The sequence below is a fragment of the Melanotaenia boesemani genome, chromosome 3, assembly GCF_017639745.1.
Source record: "Melanotaenia boesemani isolate fMelBoe1 chromosome 3, fMelBoe1.pri, whole genome shotgun sequence".
Classification (NCBI taxonomy): Eukaryota; Metazoa; Chordata; class Actinopteri; order Atheriniformes; family Melanotaeniidae; genus Melanotaenia; species Melanotaenia boesemani.
Genome location: NC_055684.1, coordinates 6,711,130 through 6,737,438, shown reverse-complemented (window position 1 = coordinate 6,737,438; position 26,309 = coordinate 6,711,130). Strand labels below are relative to the sequence as shown.

General features: G+C 41.1%; 1 protein-coding gene across 10 annotated transcripts in view; it reads left to right on the top strand.

Moving 5' to 3' along the window:
- The first annotated feature begins 17,008 nt into the window (after positions 1–17,008).
- The window catches only part of nfasca (neurofascin homolog (chicken) a), a 106,654-nt gene continuing 97,353 nt past the window's right edge, over positions 17,009–26,309 (top strand). For all 10 annotated transcript variants that reach the window (XM_041979789.1, XM_041979790.1, XM_041979786.1 and 7 more), the window contains exon 1: positions 17,009–17,205. The gene's annotated coding sequence lies outside the window, so the exon portion shown is untranslated. The remainder of the gene's footprint in view (positions 17,206–26,309) is intronic.

The window sequence follows — 26,309 nt, the reverse complement described above, 5'->3', positions numbered from 1 at the left end:
TCTCAACCCAGCTGTTGGGTTAAAAAAATAACCCAACATTTTTTTGTGTGTAGTCTTTATGTCTTGTTATCTTAATGTCATGTTTAGCTCCTTGTATTCTTCATGTCATGTTATGGTCCCTGTCACCTGACTTGTTTCCCCTTGATTCATGGTACATATTAAAACCTTGCTCCTGCACCGGTCTGCCTTCTGCTGCATCATCTGCCTGCATCCACACCTTATCCACGCCAGCCTTGACAGAATGAACTGGCCATACACAGACCCATCAGGATATTCTTTCATCACCTTGGCAGAACTGGTGAGCCTACAGAGGTGTGACCCTGAGATGGACCATGCTCCTGCGAGGTCCATGCTCTGGGGGTTTAGACTGGTGGTTTGGAAGCCTCCTGACAGGCCCATGTCTTATGGGTCTGCATGGACGGCTGGGGAGGCCAGAAGGAGACAAGGCTCCAACAAAACCATCCCTCACACCGTGGCCTCCTGATGTCCCATGTCTCTAGTGTTGCTTCCAGCTCCACAAAGTCACAGTGTAGAACTGTAAGATGAGAAAGTAAGATATTAGTAATAATAATAATAATAATAATAATAATAATAATAATAATAATAATAATAATAATAATATAATATTATTATTATATATTTATATGATATTAACAAGTTTTAATATGCTGTGATTATGATTAATTATTAGCCTGCTCTTTTTGGTGCTCCCAACTCGTGGTGTCCTATGTGCAGTGTGTGAAACATGTGGTGGTAGCATATCACCTCACTTTAGCTCTGAGAAAGACTCGACTCTTTTTATGTTACTTAAAAGTATCCATGACTACTGCCCTGGTGTCAAACCGAGTGGTGACATGAAAATGTAATCTGAAGTTGGTGGTGTGTGATGGAGATGCCAAACGGAGTCAAGAACATCAAATCACTTCAATATGTGACCTTCAACACACACACACACACACACACATGTTCAGGTCATGGTGACAGGTTAACAGTGTGTGAGTGATGAGGTTAGGTCATAACACAATGATCCTTCACTTAGTCAGCTTCTATCCGCTGCTCGTCTTCATTTATCTGTGGAAACATGTAAATATTCTTTAACGTGAAGACATGTCGTCTGAAATGGGTGAGGACAAATCTCCATAATGGTCATAGAATATTTCCACCAGGAGTTACACAATGGAACAAAATAACCTATCCATAGAGCTCAGTTTTACTGGAAAGAAGATCAAACTGAGTGGACATGAAAGCTGTCTCAGGGTGATGTGTACTTACTGGTTCAGTTAACTTGACCAAATATAACCTGAGCCCAGGGTCTCCTACATTTAGCAGTGATGCATGTAGGGCAGCTAATCACCTCAACAGTATCATCACTGCCTCGTTGTGTCCCTGAATGCCTCGGTGTGTCCCTAAATGTCTCATTCTGTCCCTGAATGCCTTGTTATGTTTCTGAATGGTTTTTTTATGTCCCTAATGTCTCATTCAGTCCCTGAATGTCTTGTTATGTCCCAGAATATCTTGCTATGTCCCTGAAAGTCTCGTTTTGTCCCTGAATGTCTCAGTTTGCCACTGAATGTCTTATTTCCCTGAATGTCTTGTTCTGTCTGTGAATATGTTGTGTTTATGAATGTCTCATTCTATTCTAGAATGTCTTGTTATGTCCCTGAATGGCCTATGTCCTTGGATGTCTCATTCTGTCCCTGAATGTCTTTTTATGCCCCTGAATGTCTCATTTTGTCCCTGAAGGTCTTGTTATGTCCCTGAATGTCTCATTCTGTCCCTGAAGGTCTTGTTATGTCCCTGAATGTCTCATTCTGTCCCCGAATGTCTTGTGATGTCCCTGAATGTCTCTTTCTGTCCCATCTGATTTCCAATGAAACCAATTTCAAGAAACATGTAGGATTAAATGTGTTCAGTTGAACTGATAATCTGGATTATTTCCCCTCCAGAAAATGTGTGCAGTGGGAATTCTGATTGGTTGCTAGCTTGAGGAATCTGGCAGTCCCATTGGCTGCTGACCAGAAAAGTTCGTATAGAGTTCTGGTGTTGACAGAGAAATCTGATGGATGTAAAAACTGATCACTGACCTGAGCTCCACTCAGTCTAACAGCGTTAACCCACATTTAGAATATCTCACTCTGTTGTTCCTGGGTGAACATAAAGCTCCTTCCATCCTAAATCCTACATAGACCAAGAAAATCTACATGTATCCTGCTGTAAAGTGATTTGGCTGATGTAAGTAGCCAATTTGTTGTCGTGGAGGTAGAACAGTCAGAATGATGCCTCTGTTGATCTGCTGATCTGGCTGCTGTGTTTCCAGTCAAGAACATACGTGTCTACCGACCTGGTGGATGTTCCACAAACTCATTCATAGGTTCATAGACATGAAGATTTCTTTCTGTGTCACAGGAGATGAATGTGTTCAGTGTTTTATGAAAGTGTGAGGCTGATGTTGTGTTTATAGTTGTGTAAATCTGGGTGTGAGGTTTAACTCACTAAAGAAAGATTTTTATTTTACTGGGTAAACAATCATAGAAAACTGTAATAGCTTCTTGAAGTGTCGCCTGATCTCAGCTCTTCTTGCTGACAAGTCTTCATAAATGAAGTGAGATTTTTGGAAGAATGTGAGATTATAGTAACCCTGGTAGTTAAACACACCCTCCCCTCCATGTGATACACCCACTATAGCCCGGTCATGATAAATGTGTGTGTGTGTGTGTGTTGTTGGAACGATGCAAGCTGGAGAGTTTTTCCTTTTGTAGTTTAGGATTCCTCCAATGATCAACGTCATCAATACTTCTAACTAAAGCCTGATGAAGAGAAATGATATTGTCTCTGTCTCTTGCTTCATTCATGTGCTTCTGCTGGAGCAGATGATGAGTTCACGAGGAGGTGTGTGTCTGTCTGCCTCAGGGATGTGTTTCACACAATAACAAGCTTGGCTGCAGGTGTTTCCCCGATGTGGGGGAGGTGTAAGCGTGTAATTAAAGTCCTGATGTCTTTATGACTGTCAAACATGCAGATATTTCCACATTTGTTACCAACTGATTATTCTTTCTTATTAATTTTTTATCTCTCCATAAAATACTTAAATAATATTTTCTCCCTGACAACATTTAGTAGTTTTAGTTCAGCGTCCTGTCTGAAGACAGTTGGACATGTGGATCAGGGGAACCAGGGATCAAACTGTCGACCCTCTGCGCTGTAACATCTAACACTGGTTTTAATAGAATATATTTAGTAGGTTTAACGTAATTTTAATCTAGTAATAACTCAGATGAACATTGGAGTGTAAAAGATTGAATAAATGAATATTCTCAAGTTGAATTAATGTAAACAGGACGAGTGCATGAAAGATGGTGATTTCGTCTTGGAGACGAGAACCACAAGAAACGGAGGAGGAGCGTCCCGACCTTGGACCCCCATAGAGACGTGAATCTATGGAGGCGGAAAAGGAGAATCTCAACCAGGGACCCCCTCAGAGAAGTGAACCTCAAGAGGCAGAGCGTCCCAACCAGAGACCCCCTCAGAGACGTGAACCTCAGTGTCCCGACCCAGGATCCCCTTGGAAATGGAAACCAGGGGTGGTGATAGCGGTGAGAAACTCCAGAGCTGGATGATGTGGGCCGTGGGATTAATGCTGTTCACTATGAAAAGCAAATTAGAGATAATTCATTGGATGCAACTTCACGCTTTGACAGCTTAGTACTAAATTGAAAGAGTTGAAAGTTTAAATTACTAAGTGTTTTTAGGAGTATTATTACTATTATTAGTTATTTAGGAAGAATAAAATTTCTAAACGTCACCTCATGTCTCCTGGAAGATCTCTACCTCCCAATCTCCTGGTGTTTGGAAACCAGCTCTCAGCTGAACAGGCAGGAAAACATGTTCTAGTCTCTATATTGATCTCATATCAGCATTAATCCACCTTTCACCATAGCTTCGGTCTATAAACAACATGTTCTATATATAAAAACACAGTTAACCTGTTAGAATGAGGAATGATGATGAAGATGAAGGATTGGTAGTGTCATGTGACTGCTCTCCAGTTACTGGTCATCCCTGTGTTTTAAAGCAATTATCCAGGCAACTGTGTAACAGAGAGGTTGGGGGTCTGACATTATACTAGCTAAAATCATGGCCACATCAAACTGCATTAGAAATGTAAGTTGTAAAATGACTGTGTTCTATCATCATCATCATCAGTTTATTTATCAAGCCCTTTAACATCAGCAACAGTAAAAACAAAGTGCTGTACATCTGAGATAAATCAAATAAAAACATAAAAACATAAAGAAACAACATAATTAAACAATTAAACTTCAGTACAAATAATAAAAGTAATAAAACAATAAATCCAAACAATAAAAACTAATACCATCAAGTCTCAGCTGGGTTGAAGGCCGTTGAGTAAAAGTGACTTTTAAGACGAGTTTATGAATAGACAGTGTGGGGGCCTAGCAAATGTGGAAAGAATGTGGACTTCATAGCGGTGCATTACCGCCACCAACCGGTGTACGAAACTGATGTTAGAACGCGGGAGTGAACTCTAAACTCAGCACTGCCTGCTAGTGGATGGATTGGCTTCATAACCATGGCAACGGAAAAGATGCAAGGAAAAATGAAGGGTGGCGACGTGTGATGCTTAAAACGGACGTACCCATTACGTACGTAAGGGAGCATAAATGGGCTTGAAGGCTTACACCACCTTCTGTTGCCATGGATACTCATGATAATAGATGCAGAAAAAGTCTAATGTAAAAGGAGAAACCACTTGAGTAGCAGAGCCTTCAAACCAATGTGAAAAGTCAGTTTTGAAAATGTGAGAGACAGTGGACTGTCTTAAAAAAGTCAAATATATAAATGGGAGAGTTTGATTGGACCCTCTACAAACAGGTTTCTATGTAAATACCTGGAGCCTGATGTTTGTTACTGCACCTTTAGAAGATCTGAACAAATAAAGTTGAAGGAAATATTTTAAAAAATCCACTAAGGAGGAAGAAGATGAAACACTAATTTAATTTCAGAAGGCTACAGCATATTTGAGCGCTATCACCACTGTGGCTGTTTCAGCAAACATAGCTGACTTGGCCAAAAGCAGAAGAAAACACAGATTGGTTGCTTAGCAACTGAAATAGAGTGATAACATGCTGATTGGATGTGTGATTAACAGCAACGTGTGATGTGTTAAAGAGTTATCGCAGGTTTCTTCTGCCTCTAATCCTAGAAACATTTACTAGTGTTATGAACCAGCAGCATGAACACACATACAGGATGCATGGAGCATGTGTTAACTCATGCATGCCTCTATGTGGAAGTGTGTGTGAGAGTGAGTGTGTTATTGATTGGAGCAGATGTTCCTCACGGCCTCAGCGCCACAGATGGCCGGACAAGTTGTCTTCTCTTGTTCTTGTGTAGTCTTGGCACATCATTAGACATGCAGGGGCTTGTACATGTTGATTGTGCACGTTTGTGTGCATGTGTGTGCGTATGTGTGTGACTCGTATAGGTACTGCTGACCAGCTGCTGCTGGACGCCATTGTTTCACCAGACGTCAGGACTGCACGTCGGTGTGTGTTTGAGGGGAAAGAACCATGGAGCTAGAATGGTTTTATAACTTGTAGCTCCTGTTTTCTAACAGTAACAAGTACACTTACAAATAAATGTAGAAATACAGATTAAATCTGGGAGTCAGTAAATTAAATTAAAAGTAAATTATACAAGTCAGAAAGTAGAAGTAAATTTCACAAGTACAAAGCATTTGTCCCACATACTTGTATTTTCAAACTTGTGAAATTTACTTGTATTCTCTGACTCATATTTTCAGACTTGCAGTATTAATCTTACTTATACTTGATTAGTACCTGTACTTGTATCTCCATATTTGTAATAGTAAAAAAAGTTACAAAACTTATGTTCCTATCCAAGCTCCATTAAAAAAATTTCAAGTTTTATATGTTGTAGTCAAACTTATACTTTCATATAACTGGAAATGCTTATTATTATATCTATGTGGTCATTATTGAGGGGGAGGGGTGTGTTTAAAGACCGAATGAATGACCCATGCCTCCGCTTGGGCCTTGTGGCACCGCTAACTCATTAACTGTAGAGAAAAGAGAAGAGAGCTCACCTCCTGTTGCTGCGGACAAAGACATTGGTCTGAACTGTGGGGGTGGGTCTCTCTCTGTGTGTGTGTGTGTGTGTGTGTGTGTATGTGGGTGTGTGTGTGGGGGGGTCCAGCAGGTCTTGTGAAGTCAAATAAAGGATGTCACGCGCCAAGCCTATTGTCTATACTCCAAAACCCCACCCACTCCAAGAAACTTGCCTGACTTACCACGCCCCCCCTCCTGACATTAGTTGTCTCCTTCCTGTTTTACTGAATGTAAAACCTCTCACACACCAAGCTGATAATGCCTGGAGCGCCAGGGAACGTCTGTCATTCCCCTTGTTGCCATTTTTGGACTTGGCTCCATCCCGCCCACCAGTAACTGACTCATTTTGATTGGTTGTTCACTACAGTGATGTCAGGAGGCAGCGCCAACAGAAAACTAACCGCTAACTTAATATGCTTCTGTGTTTGGCATCATATAGCATGTTCTGCTGTGTTTATATTTTTATTTTCTTTATTTTAAAGTTTGATGTCCCTTACTGTTTAACAAATGTTCTGCTGTCTTCTGTTCTGGCTGGCTGCCTTTTTTTCCACAGGCTTAGATCGTAGGAGTGTAAATCACAAGTTTCTTCATTATACACGATCATATCAGTTCATCATATCAGGATTTCGATTCAGTGTTTGCTGATATCTCAAATTCTGGTGCAATACGATTTAGATCAGATTCAGGATCTACCATCTAGTATGAAACGATATAACAGCTGATTTCTTCCTGATTAATCAGACATTTCAATGAAAAGCTAAAATAGAATGGATGTTGATGTTGAGCTTTAAAATGTTCACATCATGGAAAAGAAAACTGAAAGAAAACGGTTCTATTTGTAGAGATTAAATCAGGATAATGTGGAAACCTCCTTCTTATTTGAAGTCTCAAATATTCTTATTACATAGTTAGAATAATCAGGTTAGTGCAGTCTGACGTTTATCAGAAAATCCACATTTTTCTCATCAGATTACAGTCAGAAGTGTTGATTGTTAGAAGAAAGAAAATGGAAACAATTCCTCATGTTCTTTCCTAAAAGCATCTGATAGAGGATTACTGGATCCATGATTGATCCAGATTATCAGTTTGGAATGATGATCATTGAATGGATGTACTGATACAGATCAATGTTTTTTCAGTTTCCTCGCAGACTATGTTGACAGGTCCTGGTTGACAGGTGGACGCCATCTTTGTGGTCTGTTTATCTGTTTTGCTTGCTCAGACCCAGACAGTCGACAGGAGGCTCCTTGTTGATGCTGCATGTTAGTTTGTTTGAGAAGAGCCCCCACATCAACTCTCTGTAGCCTGTTGCCCATTTTTGTGTCAACATTCTATCAGAGCACAAGACTATCTTTTGCTGTTTGTGAGTTTGTGTGTTTCTGTGTGGAGATGTTCATGGATGAAGAAGAGCATCACTGTAGTCATGGCAACAGTCATTCAATTACTGCTGTGTCTTGTTTACCTCCAGACAGCTGCTCCCTCACCACTCCCTGTCTCTCAGCTGTCTCCTTTCACTCCAGCTTTGTTTCGTTACAGATGATCATCAATACAAACTGTTTGATAAAATGATTTTCTCTAGTTTTACAGTCACAGGGATGATTCTGGGAACCTGAGAATATCTGAGTAAACACACAACACTACAGCTGTTCTACAGGTTTACTAGTAAACCTGTAGTAAGATTTGTAAGAATAACTTTATTGTCCCAGAAGTAATTTGTCTTGGACATCAGTGCTACAGCAGGTGGCAATCTTTATAAAATAAAGTATAGAAATAATAATGGAAAATAGCAAGCACACTGGATATTCACATTTAATGAGCATGAGAAGAGGACAACAAGCACAAGTACTAATTCAGCTAACAGAACTGTAAAGAACAAGAGTAGTAAAACAGAGCAACAGAATAAAAACATGTGTCAAACAAACAAACAAACCAAAACAAAAATCCAATCCACATATATCCCCTAAAGAGCACAGGGCGTTCCCAAGGCTTTGAACATTCAGAGCCAATGTGATTAATGTCCATACATTGCCCCTATTTTAAAAAACATAAGTAAGGCTATGTTGTTATTTAACTTTGGCGTTATCGAAGGGCAGGACTACATTACCAATGGTAAGAATCTCACTTTTGAAAGCATTAACCCAATCAGGGTTTCAGCATGGGGTGGGGCAGGGGGTCCATGGCTTTTTAGTATTTGCATTAAGAGGGTCTGAAAGGACAATGGATTGGGAACCACTGTTCTAGTAAACGTTTCCACCTTCTTCCTATGCAAACAATTTAATTTAAAATCTTGATTTTGTTACTGTCTGACTGATATAAGGAATCCATCCATCCATCCGTCCGTCCGTCCATCCATCCATCCATCCATCCATCCATCCATCCATCCATCCATCCATCCATCCATCCATCCATCCATCCATCCATCCATTGATTTTATATACCCGCTTATTTCAGTGCAGGGTTGTTAGATCCTATCCCATCAGCTACTATGTGGATTCTTTTCCATGAATATTGTCACTCAGTTCTCTTTGTTTCTGTCTTGTAAATGTTTAAAGAGCAGAATTAGTGAGCTACCTGATACTGTTTAAAGAGCTTATTCATGTATGACCATGCATGTGTGTGTGTTGGAGATAGACGAAGCCAGTCAGATCTCACTGGATGTGATAAAAGCCTAGCAGTCAGTGTAAATGTTTTTCTACAGGGGTAGGCTGGGACAAAAAATCGGCCCTGGCATTTTGGCCCAGACCGGGCCATATATGTTCATTCACACCACCAACCCATTCGATGCCTCAAATGTAAAAATCAGCTGTGCAACTTGGAAGGAGAAAGAAAACAGAACAGACACGAGAAATGATGGATCAGATGTTGATGCTGATCAACAACTGATCATGGGCCGGTAGTCAAGAAAGAAAGTTCTTTGCTGACTGGATAAATGAATTACTTAGGCACAGCAACCACTGTGAGAGGAGGTGGTGTTTAAACATTTGAGTCGTTAGTGTAAGTTAGTTGGACTGCCCATCTACAAACTTTTATCTACGGACCAGTCAGACCAATAAATAAATTGTGTCAGGCCAAAAAACACGTTGGCCACTGGGAAAATAGACGGTACGCCAGAAGGCCTCCCAATGACCTTCCTAGTGTAAGTGATGTGTGGTTGTCTGAAGGTTCTGAGATGTTTGTCTGAACCACTGTGAGACAAATGCAGCCTGTCTTCACTAATACGATGTCACCAGTGCTTCTCATGAACTAGTTCAAGGTTCAGTTCATGTCAGTTCTTATAACCTTCTAAGCACCAAAGTCGCAAAATTGTGACAAGCATCAGGTATATATGTATACACATATATATATATATATATATATATATATATATGCTTCCATTAATTCATTCTATATTATGTTGTGCAAAACAGTTGTTTAATAGTAAGTGGGATGCCTAGTACTGTCTGCATATTTGGCATAAACAATGAATTAATGAATGAATTGTATCAACAGAAAGAGCAAGCCAATGCTCACAAATATTTAATCTTAAGTGACCGTCACTTGGGTTTTTCGTCACTTTTTTTTTTTTACATTAGATGATCACTTTGGTTGTAATAACCAGTTCAATATTTCATAAAATCTAGACCTTGAAAAAAACCTGGGGAGAAGTGATGTCGAACATTTAAATGGAGAGGAAAGCATTTGCCAGCGGAAAGAGGCTTTACCAAAACATGGAGGCATGGGTCTTTCAGTGCAAAATTAATCACAAAAATGACAAAAAGTTAATAATAAAGCTGTAATTTTGTACACATTTCTTTCAGGTTGTAGTCTGCAAAGTGCAACAGTGTCCGTCGGAGGTCTCTTAACATACTGCATAAGGACAATTAGTTGGATTGGAACAGAACTTCGCTAAAGCAGCTGAAAAGAATCATATCAGCAGAAGTTGTTTGCTGAATCATATTAATGTAAAGTTATCTACTGAACAAATAAAGGCCAAACATCAACGTTATTTATCAGGTTGGAACACATGCTGGGTAACGTAGCGTGAAGTCGGTGTAGTGAAAACGTAGGCTGTTGCAGGACCTCACATAATCCGAACAAGTTCACGTTCACGTTCTTTATTTACAAATGTGTTGCGATCAATTCAGTGTTCACAGAAAAGGAAGGCATTCATAGAACGCTGTTCAGTGAATGAAATTCATTGAATACTTTACCCATCATGCATTTTGCACTCTAGCATAACAAACTGACAAAACCAAGTCGGTGCAGTTCCACTACGAAATGGCAAGCGGCTGCGAAAGGAGAGCATCACATGCTTTGTGTAACACTACAGTCTGCAGAGGATTCCGATAGTAAAATTTAACATTTCTATGCACAACGGATGTCAACTGGCTCTGATATGATTTGAAATTTGCTCTAACATCATATCATAATGGCTCTTATATAATGTCACAATAGTTCTGTCACACTGGCTCTAACATGATGTCATAATGGCTCTAACATGATGTCATAATGGCTCTAACATGATGACAAACACACACCAAATAATAAATAATAAATAACGTTATGTCATGTAAGGTCTCCTCTGAAAATAATATGTGTGTCATGAGTGAAGCAGAAACTTTATTTCCATTTGATTTTCAATTTATGTAAATTTTCTGCTGCTCTGTGTGACAGTATGGTGCTGTGTGTGTGTGTGTGTGTGTGTGTGCGTGCGTGCGTGTGTGTGTGTGTGTGTGTGTGTGTGCGTTTGTGGAGGTGGTTGTTTGGCTCCATCCTCTTTTACTAGACAAAGACTTTTTATTAACAGCCCACAAACTGTTTCCGCTCAGAATAGATTGTCTGCTGGCACGCACATACACACACACACACACACACACACACACACACACACACACCCACACACACACACGCACACACGGTCCACTGGTCACATGACATGGTTTGGGTGTGTGTGTGGAGGTCAACGAGTTAATTAATGCATGCCCCCCACCCCTCACTCCTCTGGCATACAGTGTAATGAGTCCAGTTATTGTCTGGCTTTGAAGTTGTCCTCATTTCTTCTTTCTGTCTCCTTTGTTTCCTCTCTTTTTTCCCCTCATCATGTTTTCATCTGATTCTTCTTTCAGATCAGTTCCAGTATGAAACTTGTGTACGATGGAGAAAATGTTCTCAGTGCTTCACTTTTCTGTTCAAGAACTTCTTCACAGATATAAATATTTCTGGATCTTTAAGACAAAAATTGACTTCTGTACAACTTTTTTCTGAACCGTGAGACTGAGTGATTTTAAGTATTTTATTTTCCTTTAATAACAGAGCAGCTTGACAAACATAACCTTTAATGTTTTCACAAATTAGGAAAAGTTACTAGTCAAAGACTTTTTGATAACAGCCCACAAATTGTGACACACAGGACATGAAAACATGAGCCTTTTAATATATTATAACTAAACTCCTGTAGAAGTTTTCCTTTTCATTTTTATCCTTGTTTTTATGGTTGAGGACCAGCCAGATGAGCGAGGAGGAGTCATGAAAGACAAATGAGACAAATAAAGAAAAGCTTTTTAGCCCAACAGGAGCTGTCGGCATCCTGATTCCACCCTGATAACTGGGAATGCTTCGTTCCTCTGGACTCTGGAAAACCGTACAGCTGGAATCATGGATGTTGTTCTAAAACAGACAAACAAACAGAAAAAATAATGCAGCATGAAGAGCTGTAAAAGGATTTGGTACAGCGGGAATGAATTATATCTGCTCATCAACACTTTGACATTACGCTGCTGATATGGTCAAATATCTTATCTTCAAGTTACATTTTCCACAAGTTTCCATGACAACAGTTAATAAAGTTTTGTTATAATTTAATTAATGAGTCAGTGAGAATGTGTAATTAATGAAAATATCTGTTTATTTGGGAAGTTTCTTACAATCCTGACTGTGGTCAGACCTGGATGTGTGATTTAACTAATAGTTGTGTCTCCCTGTGGTTATCGGCTCATGAAGCGACTCGTCTGTTCTGGAGGTCAACTGACTAAAAACTTAGTCCATCTGGAGACCAATCGTTGTCTCAGCTTTTGTTTATGTGTCAATGTCTTGGCACACGTCTTAAGGAAAAACAGAAGGAGTCTCGGGTCATCCTATTGTTGTTCAGGCGCGTTTTAATGAAATGCAAAGCTCATTTGTATGCGGTGGCCGGCGGCAACAGGTCGGCCGGGGGGGGGGGGGGGGGGGGGGGGGGGGGGGGATGGGGTATTGATTGTTTGGCTGCAAACAGAAAGTAGCTGAAAGTACTGGTCAAGGTCAGTAGGTCAAGCCTAGATATGTGTGCTTACATACACACACATACGAAGAGAGACAGGTAGAACAATACTGAATCACTCCCAGCGATCGAGGCCTCATTAGGCTTCGAGTTGGTTTAAGACAGCAGGTGTGTGTTTATGTGTGTGTGTGGTTTCTTTAGGACACCCTGAAGGCTTTGCTCCTCTCTCATACCCCATCCTCCCACTCACCTTCTCTCTCCTCGTCAACTCCCATACATCAAATGTGTTTTTAGATTTTCGCGGTTTGCTGCAGAATAACTTCAGGGTCATTCTCAGGTGCTGCAGAAGTCGTGTTGTTTCTGCTGACTGATAGTTAAAATAAATAAAACAAAATGACAACAGAAATGAATTTATTTTCCTATAAATGCCCTAAGATGAATTAAAATTAGAATTTTGTGATGATTAATTGTAGAAAATGTGAAATGAATTTCTATTTCTGATTTAATTTCAAACTGTAATCATTTCACTCTGTCTTTATCTACTTTACATTTCATTTTCAGCTTTGTTTATTGATCTAAGCATGTTTTATTTATATACTGTATTGTTGTTCTATTTCTTGGTGCTTAGCCATCTCCACCTCCAGTCTATGAGGCTTTGCTGTCAAACAGGCCTCCTACCATTAACCCTGACAGAACAGAATTTTCATAATGCAAACTTTAGCATTTAAGCTAAGTTGTGCAGGTCTCGTGCAGTTTCAGACACCAGGGGGGTGTTTCTGAAAGAAAGTAACGTGAAAACTCTGAGTGAGCTCTGAGTTTAGGGAAACTCTGAGTTTTTACGTTTCAGAAAGAGACGTATGTCAAATCCTGTGTCTGTTACCATGGTAACTGACTCAGTGAAGTAAACCTGGCAGATTTTCTGGGAGAAAGCCTGAGTTTTTATCTGTCTCCTCCTCCATCTGAAGCAACTGTTAAACATGGGTTGTTGCAGCAATGTCATCTCAAAGTATTAATACACAAAGATTTTAGTAGGGAGAATATTCAGACCTAATAGATGATCTATCTTCTCCTGATCAACACCTCATTTAACAGTACTGCTTTACAGCCACTCAGATTCTCCATCCATACATATCCATCCTCACACACAATGGACATGATCAGACTAAATTAGATTAAACTTTATTGATTCCTGTGGGCAGATAGGGGCTTAAGGAAATTAAGAGTTGACTTCATTCAAAGTTTTCTGGGCTTTGTTTTTTTGTTTTGTTTTTTCTTCTTCTTCTTTCTAAATGGGACCTTTCTTTATAACACTGGACCACAGGCTGGCCACAGTACTGGATCAGAACCAACTTCTCAATTTCTGTCAGTGGTTATGGTGGTGGTCTTCCACCTGTCTTGTGGTCCTCTGCCTTCTTCCTCAGTAGATCTGAAATAGAAATACACTAGTCATGGTATCAGGTGAGAGGACATACATGAGGGAAAACATCATTTGTCATGGGTTTAAATGACTACATGTAGAAACAACCACTGAATATTTACTTTGTATATCAGCCAGTGTCAGGAATAAAAATGTCCAGTCATGATCTAGAACAATCTACCTTGGCTTGCTGAAAGATGCTTTGATTCTTCAGCTTCAGTTTGCTCCATGTGTGTTTTCTCCTGTTGGGACTGAGCTTAAATAAAACTCTGATTTTATTCTATCCACCAATATTGTAACCTACTTGCCACAGTTTTAGGGGCCGTCCCCACGACGCCAGATTGCAGCAAAACCACAAAAGTATTTTAGCAAACCACCCTTTCATCCCCACGAAGCCAGGGATTAGCCTCCATGAAACCGACCATGTCAGAAGCCAGGTATCAAAGTGGAAAGGTTTCAGTCCTCTACCGTCTGCGGTACTGTGTGTACAGCGAAGCCGCACAACTCGAGGATATGACGTCAGTGTGACGAACTAAACCACCAATCCTCAAGTTTTTTAAGCTTTGTAGTCAAGCATTTTTTGAAGATGAAGCTCAACTTCATTAGTCCAAAGAAATGTTTCTTTTTTGCCTCGCAGTGAATCAGCCATCTTCTCTTCTCTGCTTCCAATGTGAACTTCCTGCAACACGCAGTGAGCCTTTGTCTGCGCATGCGTTGTTTTGCTCTCGCTCTGACGTGTTACTCTTTAGCTCCCCTGACAGTCTGTAGTATGTACTACAGCGGTGTCGTGGGGATGTTGAAGCCTTTCTCCTAGTTTTTGCCACCGTTTTCACACCTGAACCGGCTTCGGTGTCATGTGGACATAGCCTTAATCAAGTTAAATATTTAGCCAGTGGACCAGTGGATTTCAACTCACACACTGACTCAGGCAGAATTTCTGCTTTTTGCCCCTTTGAGTTAATTTATCCTGAATTCAGTTTAGACAAAGAAAAAACATCCTCTTTATTATCGCTCAGTAACATGCTACCATGAGTAAATGTCTGTCCTAAGTGCAACAGAACTTCAAGGGACCTCTGAGGGGCCACATTTATGTCCCTACCAACGTCAATCAAACCTGCGTCTGTGATTCCCAGGTTTGTGTTTACGGTATTTTCTCTAGTTTCCCTTCACACACTTGTTTTCTTGTGACCGTTTTTTCTAGGCCTGTCTCTTTCAGCTTTGTCTCATCCATGAGAAAACTCAGATTAGTCCCAGCTGAAGGAGGCGGGGGGGGGTGTCTCACCAGTGCTGCATGTTCTGTGTGTATTTATGTGTGTGTGCTCTGCATTCATGCATGGCTGATCTTGGCTTCTCTGTGACCTGCATGTGTTTTGCGTGTGATTTGTGTTCATGCATGGATGCTGTGTGTGTTTGAGCATTTATGGGTTACATGTATATGAGAGGAGAATGTGTGTGTGGGGGAGGGGGGCATTCAGTGCTTTAATTCACTTTTTTTCCAAAAATTCAAAGATTCTTACATATTTCATGGTTTCCATGGTGATGGATGACGGGGTCAGACTAAGCATCACCATGGCATCCTCTTACAGTTCGAGCTGAGCTTTGCTTCTTATTTTCATCATCACTGTGAAACCACTGTTGTGTCCTCATTCTTCCTCAAGCTCACCCGACCAGCTCAACTCTCTCTCCCTGACTCAATGCAGTGAAAATTAATCAACAGGCATAAATGATAAGCCGTGTTCCAGTTTAAACATGAGATGACTAAGATGTCCACAGAAGATGTTCATCATAAATCATGCAATCAGAAATGTTTGTCAGTGCAAGGCACACCCCCAAACCACAGGGTTAAATAAAGAAAACCTACCTCCTGACCTGGCTGAGTCATTTTCTGCCTCTGGCTCAGTGGGCATGCAGGAAGACATCGTCACTGTAAATAACAGGCTGTTTTTTTTTTAACTATTATGACATATATTTGAGATGATCTGAACTTTGTGACATGGTGCATTATCCTGCTGGAAGTAGTCATCAGAAGATGCTCCACTGTGGTCATAAAGGGATGGACATGGTCAGCAACAATACTCAGGTATGCTGTGGTGGTTAAACCAGTCTTCTGCTGCTGTAGCCCATCTGCTTCAAGGTTGGACGTGTTCTGTGTTCAGAGATACTATTCTACAGAACTTGGTTGGAACCAGTGCTTATTTAACTTCCTGTTGCCTTTCTATCATCTCCAACCAGTCTGTCTCCTCTGACCTCTGACATCACCTAGACATCCTGGTCCAGACATCTGCCGCTTACTGGATATTTTCTGTTCTTCAGACCATCTCTGTAAACCCTAGAGATGGTTGTGTGTGACAATCCCAGTAAATACTCAGACCAACAACCATGTCACATTCAAAGTCACTTAAATCCTCTTTCTTCCTGATCCTGATGCTCAGTTTGAACTTCAGCAAGTCGTCTTCACCACGTTTACTTGACCACATGTGTTGAGTTGCTGCCATGTGATTGGCTGGTTAGATATTTGTGTCAACAGGAAGTTGAACAGGAGGACTTGATAAATTGGGCCAAATTGGGAATGATTTTGCAGCTTAAAAAAATCAATAATGAACATTAGTCATGAGCCATTTTTAATAGATAATTATGTGCAGTTTTTTCTGCTGGACTGTACCTGGTCAGTCTGCCCCCTGGGATGACCTCATGTATCTTTGTGTTCCAGCAGACCTAAAGAAGTCTGACTGAACACACTGTTGTTTCCTCACTGGGTTGTGTAGAGGGTGTGAAGAATTCTTTTCTGGACAATCAGCTCCAGATCAGTCCCCAGAACAGAACCAGAACTTCTGGATCAGTTTGTTCAGTCCCTTAGGTCTCTGGTTCTGGTTCATGTTTTTTTTTTTTTTTACCAAAGGTTAACGTGTTCATTCTATATTGGTCCTTGAACTCAGTGTGTGTGTGGTTTGGAGGGCATTAGCCCTTGGTAACATCAGTGTGTATGTATGCATGTGTGTGTGTGTGTGTGTGTGTGTATTTGTATGTGTGTGTGTCTGAGTTCAGGCTCATTAATAATGTATGAGGTGGGAGGGGTGAAGGAGAGGAGGCGGTGACAGATGGAGAATCAGTGTTTGTGTGTGTGTGTGTGTGTGTGAGAGAGAGAGAGAGAGAGAGAAGGTTGAGAACCAGTGAGAGCTCAGAGAGAGAGAGATAGGGACAGAGAGCGCGAGGAAGAAGAAAAGATGAGGCGAGGGTAGATTTTTCCTGGTTTTTCCTGCTCTGGCTGACAGAGGAACAGTCTTTGTGTCTGCTGCTCTTTGTCCTAATAATTTTTCCTTTCCTGGATGCTGATGTATTGATGGAGATGGACGTACGTCACATCCAGCCGACCCTGCTGTACACTCAGAGCTGCTCTGACTCAGGTACTGGTCTGTGTGTTTCTGTAGAGAATAACCAACGCTCAGTCTGGAAATTATTCCAGGCAGAGATGATAGAATCAGAACAAACGGAAATCTCCTCATGCTGCTACTCCAACATTAAATCTTCTGAATGAGCCGTGAAGTCTGCAGTAAACTCTGATTCTGCTGCTTGTTTGACTTTTTTGGAAGCAGCTTTAATTTTTTCTCAGATCTTAATGTTGTTGATTTATTTTAAGTCCATCCAATATGAAGTGAGTCATCCTCAGATGTCTCCACTTTGGTGATGTGGGCTGTTGAACTGTTCCCACATATTTACAGTTGTTTGCTGTCAGACTTCACACATCGATCTGCTGTATTGTTGTCCGCATGGACATGGCAATAATTCCTCTTAAGGCTGTCAGACCATCTGTAGTTTTGGCTCTTTTTGTGTCTTTGTTCTTCACTTCCTGTGTGTGTTCATCTCACTCAGACATCATAATGTCCCATGACTGCTTGTAGCCTTCTGATCCACTGACTAATCAGATTTAGATTTTTGTCTGGCTTGTGTTAGTGACTCAGTGTTCAGTAGTCTTAACTGATATTGTTGATCTGCTGGAAAAAGTTGGCTTCTGTTCTTAGTGAAGAGCACCATAAGTTTCAGACAGTCAAAGGCTTCACTACATGACCCAACAGATAACGTCTGGAGGTGAAACCATTTTAAACAAGATGTTAATGTCATACATTATATAATCTGGATGTACTTCACATATTTGCTGTGGGAGTGCAGCTGTAGCCCTACAAAAAGCTGATTTCACAGTGATGGGGGTTATTGATTGATTTGATCTATAGATTTATCACTAAACCAGCTGTTGTTGCAGGCTCGACCAGTTTGTGAGGCTCAGGAGGTTGATGAGTCTTGAGTTTACAACATTCTGAATAACCTGATACTGCGCAAACTTTCCATCTATATGAAGAAAAAATGGGCAGCATACCACAGTACCATACTGGTTTCATGATAATTAACAGTGTTCCTGTCATGCATGGTGGTGGTTATCTTCATCCACCTTTTTCTGTTGTAGTCAGGTCCTCCAGCAAACACCACTGACATCTGACTGGATTGCCCTCCATCTTTTCCAGTTTAAACTGAAGAAGATGCTAGTCCATGAGGACTACTGGACTACTGGTCCAAATGAACTTGTACTTATATGTCATGCTATATAAGTACAGGCTTATTTACCATTTACCATGTAAACCAGTAGTCCTCATCAGACCCACTAGTCCTCATCAAGACCAGCACTCCCCATCAGATACAATAGTCCTTATGTAGACCAGTAGTCCTCATCAGACCCAGTAGTCCTACTAAGGGCAGAAGCCCAATCCTAATGAGGGTCGTGGTTAGGATGAAGTTCGACTTAAAGCCTGGTACACATAATAGTTTTTGGGCTGTTTTTGTCCAGATTTTGCCTCTTCCTGACCTCGGACGGTAAACGCCTGATCATCGTGAGATTTCCCTGTACAATTATCATTTGGTCTGTGGTGTGTTACGAGCAGATTTGTCCTGATAATCCTCTCCGAAACAGGTCGTAGCCGAGAACTGGAAACATTGAACATGTTCAATATTTCAGAGCCGATTTCTGAGGAACGGCGACGACTCGTGCATGGTGACTTCGTGCATGGTGACTTCGTGCATGGTGACTTCGTGCATGGTGACTTTGTAGATGGTGACGTGAGCCAGAATGTAGCCAATCAGAAAGCGAGCTGGCTGGGGAACAAGGAAGTAAATAAAGTCCATGTTCACGCCGTCTCCAGTGTGTTCTTTTTTTCAGTTCTGGCTTTTTTTGTTAACAGTAGTCCCAAGACCACCATCATTCCCTCGTGCTATATTTCCTCTTCCATGCTGTGTGTTGTGTTTTCCGATTACTATGTTTCTTTTTCTTCATTTTTTGACGGTTGTTGCCATAATTCTTCTTCTACGTTTCGACGTTTGTCCAACTCGGAGGACTAGATTGTAGATGAGCTGCGGGACAGCATCGTCATGTGTGTGTTGTTCTGTGATTACATTATTGGAGCACACCACACACTGTACAATCAAAACTAATTTTTTTATCTTCACGTGTGAGGTCTCGACCAGATAAAAAATCTCATAAGGTTAAAAAAATCATCATGTGTTCCAGGCTTTAGGCCTGAACTGGTCCAGGTTCAGGTTATAGTTATTGGTTTTAACTACAGTGAATTCAGTCCTGATAATAGTGTGTGTGTGAACACACGTGTGCGTATACAATATGTGTGTGTGTGCGTGTGTTCACATCTGTGTATGATCAGTGCATGTGTGTGTGTACATGTGTGCGCGTGTACATGTGTAGGAGGCCTAAGTGGCTGTGATGACGCAGATCTGTCTAAACATGCGTGTTTTTGTCTTGTAGGAGGATTTTAGAGCTCGTTGCTCACACAGCCATCAGATGTTTAGAGAATTACTGAATGAATTCAGCTCACTGCTCAGGGTGTGTGTGTGTGTGTGTGCGCGCATGTGGGTGTCTTGTGGGATGCAGGAGTGTGGACAGAAAACTGTATGTACACACACACACACACACACACACACACACACACACACACACACACGTACACATGCACACACACACACCCTGTCAGATACAGTCCTTCTTTGTTTGGGAGCATTGTGAAGAAGAGGTTAATGCACCCAGAAAACAGAAAGAGAGAGGAACACTAATGGATACCGATGGGCCTTTCACTACAAATATTTGGTGGAGAGAGGTCTCACACTAAGCATCCCATCCCCCTTTCTCTCTCTTTTCCTCTCCACCCCCTCTCTGCATGGCCAAAGGGAAAGATCAGAACAAATTGTCACTGTGATCTGTTCAGGAAAGAGCTGCGCTCCGGGCCACATATGTGATGTCTATCATGTTTCCGATGTGATGGGAGTTCGATTTAAAGTTCTTTTGAATCCACAGACAATCGTATTTTACTGGAAATAAAAGATCAAAAGCACACACACCATGTGCATGAGCAAGTGAAACGGTTTGATAGCGTTACCTCCATGTAAGTCATGGTGGATCAGTGTGTGGATTATTAACCGGAACTGGCCAGAAGATGGTCCATTACAGCTGGGACTCTTCACATATTACACAATCAGTTTGTATTTCTACACGTTCCAGGGAATGTTAGAAATGAAAATCCGAAGTGTTCCAGCACGTGTCCGAGGATCTGTTCTGACCCAGCTTTGTTAGTAATGCTCAGTCTGCTGCTCCTCATGTCTTCATCTGGATGATTTTAACATATATAATTACATAACCAGTTAATCTGGTGGTTTAGTGTAACACTGTGTGTGTGTCCTCCATAAGAGCATCAGATAAGCTCCCATCAGCAGAATATTTAAATAATAAAAAGACTCACGCAGCAGAAACCCAGTTCCTCTCATGAAATATTCTGTCTGAATGCATCTGAGCTGGCAGAGCTGAAGATTATGTTTACATGGATTTCTACTTCTACACTAAGAAAACAAAAAAACAAAGACAAATCTAAACGATTTCCCTTCCTCCTGCACTCATACACCATACACCTCATCCTCTCATCCTTCCTCCAGTTCAAAACATTACTGTTCTGACTTCTCTGCACATTATCAGCAGAACACGCTTCTGAACATGGTACTATGAGCTGGATCTCAGCATTTCCTCAGCAGAGGGAATTCCAGAGTTTCTCTGGACCTCATGCAAAAATTCACAGACGTCCCCTCCAAACAGCGTTCATCGGACCCCTTATAGTATTGTAAACTAATAATAATAACATTGCAATAATAACGTTTACAAAAACCCCAAATGCAAATTTTGGATGTTTGTTAACAGCCTTGACTCTTCTTCTACTGATTTCTACTTCATTATTTAATATTTGCAGAAGATTAAATTATGTGCTGAAGCATCATGACTCTTTAGGATGTTATTTAAAGCCTATTGGACAAATATGGAACATAAAATATAAACATCACTTTCACACAGAGCACAATATCTTCCATCCACGAATGGTAGTAGTACATCATACAGATAGATCGATCGATGGGGTTGGGGCCATTGCAGACTCTCCACATTGGCTCTGCTCTACGGTGGATCTAAGCTACTCAGCCCTCAGGTTCCTCCTTCTGGCTCGGGCCCCCAAGCAGCCTGTTGACTAGCAGGACCTCTGGTCCTCAGTACATCAGCGTAAATAGACATGATCTGTTCTTTCTGACTGGAAACTAAGTAAAAACAGCGACATTCCCTCAGGGATCAATAAAGGATTTTTCATTCCTAATGAGGACAAACAGAATTGCTGCTGATGCGATTGAGACTCCTACTTTTTTAGAATTAATTTGAATGTTGTTAGTATGATAATTACATAGTACAGGTATATTTTACTTTGGTTTTGGCTGACAGGAGGAATTTTGATCAGGTTTGTTGCTCAACACAAGAAAGGTGAGAATCTGCAAGTTGCCTGAACAGCAGTGTTTGTGTGTTCATATTTTACCATCTTTATAAGGACTGACTGCACACCAACTGATTTTTCTTCTCGTGGGTACAAGGTTAACTTTGAGGGTTTAGACTTGGGTTTAGGATTTAGGCTGCAAATTAGGGTTAAGTACTCCAGTAATGCTGGTAAAGTTTGGCTATGGTGTAAATGGAAAGTGTTTCTTATGTTGGTGATGTGGACGCATCCTCTAATTGAAACTTCCTGAGAAGCACAATATGAGGAAAAACCAGCAGATGTGTTTCTGCAGAGAAAAACACATTTCTAGTGGGTCGACTGCGTTGGTATGAGCCAGTTTAATTTAGTTTTTAAATGACTGCTCCACGTAGTGGGGTTAATCTGTTTGGGTTTAACGTGTGGAGCTCCTGATGCTGCTGAATGTCACTGAAAACATCTCTTCATCCGTCACCTTCAAGCCAGAGCTCAGAGACTTGACTTGAAAATCAAAAGTGAAGCAGAAAGCTCAGCTAAAAACATTCTGAATATGCAGTTTTTTTTTTAAGCTGCCTGGGGCTCCGTTCACCCTGACCTGACCTTCACAGGACACAGCAGCAGCATTGTTGTTGTTTGTTTGCTTTTTGTGGATTACCACCTCTAATTTTTGTGGAGGGAAATCAGACTTTATAACAGCAACAAATGCGTAAAACAATTTATGAGTAACAAGGTTCTTGTATTTGAATCCTCACAGCAATGTGAATCAGTGTAAACACATAAAATAACCTACACATGCACTCAAACATTCAGATTTTTCAACCATGTGATTATTTTCAGGATAAAAAAAGCTCCTGTTCATAAATCTACGCTCTGACTACTCATCAGGGAGCGTCTTAGCTTCTCTTACAGATAAAACACACGCGATCAACACATGAAAACGTGGTTTTGGAACATTACCATGTGGATCACATTTGAATCGAAAACATAAACATGTTCCAGTACGACATTTTTCCACATGTGGATCACAAGAACATGTTTCTAAACCACCTGTGGACCACATCTGTTACAGTTTCTGTTTATTTGTCTGTTTTTATCTTTTTATTTCACTGAAATATTCATTTATCCATGTATTTTACTCAAACATTACTCCACCAAGTCCATATGTTTATGAAATCCACAGCTGGAACTGCTTCATGTGTGGTTTTACCAGCATCTTCTCATGGTTTCTAGAAGCTACAGCTGCTGTAAAAAACCAGAAGAAGCTGCTTAGCCGTCCTGCTCAGTGCCGCCATGTTTGGTTAATAGGTTGTTATATGGAGTCTTGTTAGTAACAGTCACATCCAAGCAGAACTTCTGGATGTGGTTCTTCTGTAATGTCGTCAGAAATCCACAGCAGTAACTGTAATATCAGCTGGCCTCAGCTGAAGCAGTTAGTCTGGGACGGACTTGTTCCAGACAGTTTTTCCTCTCCACTGATTCAGGCTCGGCTTGCTGTAAGCGACCATCATGCCACTCAGTTGTGAAATGAGTCTTTACTGACCAGCAAACTAATGCTGCTGCAGGATGTTTGAACTTCTCTTATTTAAATTTACTCAAATACCATAAACAGGCGATCGTTCGGGCTGATTTTACCCTCTCCCTTCCTCAGATCAGCTCAGATCATGGTCATATCAGGTCTCATGGTTTTACTGGTTTAATCTCATCTAAGGAGGATCTGAGCACTCTGGTTTTTATTTGAGCTGAGTTACAATATGAAAAGCATATTTGTTTCTGTTTATCTTATTTTCAGACTGACTGAAATTTTAACAGCAGCTGTGATTTGATGCAGGACTGAAAGAAAAACCTGAAATCTGTCACGTTACACTGGATAAAGTGTGTTTTCCTGTTCGCTGCCAGGCTGTCTGTTTGGTGTAGGAAGAAGATTTTCATATCATAAAATGTTTCATGGGTTTTTGATGGGCAGCATCTTGTCATTTATTAAAAAAAACATCTCAGAGAACTTTGTTTTAGCAGAACTTTCTTAACACTGTCGTGAATTTGTTTTTTCCTCCTTTTGTCTGAAGATGTTTTAGATTTCTCCTCTGCGTGAAGCAGCTCAGTCTCTGAGGCAGACTGGACTCTGTGTGAGTGTTTTTATGGTTTCAGATCTGTGGGCAGCCCCAAACACACACACAAAAAAACACACACTCAGTGAGACTCTCAGCATCATCCCGTCTAATCCTCACACACACTCTTTATCACACCTTTCAGCCTCTCCAGCAGACCAGTAATCAGTAACACCCAGACTCACTGACATGTCAATCATTCTCACACCACGGTATCAGAGGGAGGGGCTGTGGGTCTGAAGAGGGTCTGAAACAAAGAGGACTCATGGTTCTTCATCAGTAACAGGCTTACACTCTGCATTATCATCATCATCATCACCATCATCTCAGAATAGAAAAAGGTGATGACATAGGAAGAGGAAATGAGGAGGAAGACATCTGAGACACTTGGGACATTTGAGACAGATTTCAGGACGTTTGAGTTCTTACAAGGACGAGATGCTGTAGAGATGAGCTGATAGGTGAAATATCATCCTGCATGATGAATAAAGAGCGAACAGAGATGGAGAACAGGAGGTTTTCTCTTCACACACGTGATAATGGAGCTAATGTGATTCTGTGGGCTGGACCTACATGAGAAGGTCTGGAGGGGGGGAGAAAACTCAATTTGGTAATGGTGTAATTATGCTGGAGAAATTGGAAATGAAAACTGTGTGTGTGTCTTTGCAAGGCTTCAGGACACACCAGCCAGCAGTAGAATGATGACTGAGCCCACACGGTCGCGTGCACACGCACACACACACACACACACACACACACACACACACACACACACACACACACACACACACACACACACACACACACACACACACACACACACACACAGGTGCAGCTCTGACAAACGGAGGGGGATCATTTAAAAAGGTTATTTCAGTCCATATCATCATGATCATTTTTATAAATCTGTCTCCGCTCATGATCATTTACAGCTTTGTAGAAGAATTAATCAAATAGAACCCCAGGGGCCCAAACCAGAGTCCTCCTGCACTGGTCCCAAGCAGACCATGCAGAGGGTTGTGTCAGGAAGGAAATCGGATGGGAAACCTTTGCCAAATCAACTCTGTGGATCAGCTGATAGAAGGTGATTGACTGTGGTTGAAAAATGAATCACCTCTGAAGCCAAATCTAAAATCTCAACTCAACAGGTCTGATACCTCTCTTCGCTCTCCAGTTAAACATCCTAAAATCCCAAACCCTGAAAGTCTGGAAAAAGAAAGAGAAGCAGATCTCCTCGCTGGAAGAATGAAACGTGGCTTTTCCAGCAGAACTGCCCAGATGAAGAAATTTCCTTAACATGACCTCAGTATCATGCAGACTTGTCCATGTTTTGCACACGGACAGAAGTTGTAAGCAAACCTCTACTCTTTTAGAGTCCTGGGGCCTTATTTATAAAGCTTGTGTAGGAACAAAAACCGGCGTACGCCAAATATAGTCAACTTTTGCAATTTATAAAAACCAAACTTGCCGAGAAAATGTTCCTACCTCCACGGCAACTCTGACACAGGCGTATGCACAGAATCTGGGAAAACAGGAAACGATGAGAGATATTTGTGCACAATCCACTAATATCTTTCACACCACATGTTAGATATAAAAGCTGTTTGCAGAAATGAATAAATTCATTCGATATTAATTCTACTAAGAGCACACGCTCGGGGGAAAAAAACAGGATGTTCAGGAAAAAGGGAGATGATATTAATAAGAACCTCAACCACTAAAACATGTTCTGTCATTGTGAAACAAAACTTTCATGTTATAAAATCCTACAGCTAATAAGATGCCAGTCTGCTGCCAGCATGTAGCAGTCAGTGTGGAAAGTAGCTTTGGTCCTTTATTCCAGCAGAGCGGGACCAGACTGGAGGCTGGAGGTCTAAAAGTGATGCTACGCTAATGAAACATACAAGAGGTGGATTTCCTTTTATTTATTTATTCTTAGACAATGCTTTTTTATTGTCCTAATTTCTGACCAGACGGTCTTTATTTCCCGCAACTCCTTGTCCTCCTGGTTAATAGTGGTGATTTTGTTCCTCTGCACCGCCCACCCAGCTGGGGCACCCAGCAACTAGAAAGAAATATTATTTAACACCAAATAAACTGCTACCAATCTCAGATGTATCTGTACAATTTTTTTTTTATAAATTAAAACAAATGACCGGCATCATTACTGTAATTTAACAGATGCTTTTCACCTGTCTGGGAACTGAACTTCAGCCTCCCGCATGGGAAACGGATGTTCTACCGACTGAGATATCCAGCCACATGTTCTGATGCCTCTGGCATGTCTGGCCTTCTAACACTGAGCCATCGTGCAAATGATGTGATGAATATGTATTACAGGCGGTAACCTGACCATTTATAGCCACCATGGCGTTCCCTCATGTGCGCTGATTTAGAGTTGATTCTGATTTATGAACAGAAACAGGCGTAGGACGTGGGTGTGCATGCTTTGATAAATCTGAAAGTAGAAGTGTGCAGCATTTGCTTTTTGCGCAGCAGACGGCGCCTGTAGTTTGCTTTGCTACGCAGCTCGATAAATGAGGCTCCTGGACCTGGACTTAGTTTGTCAGCTTT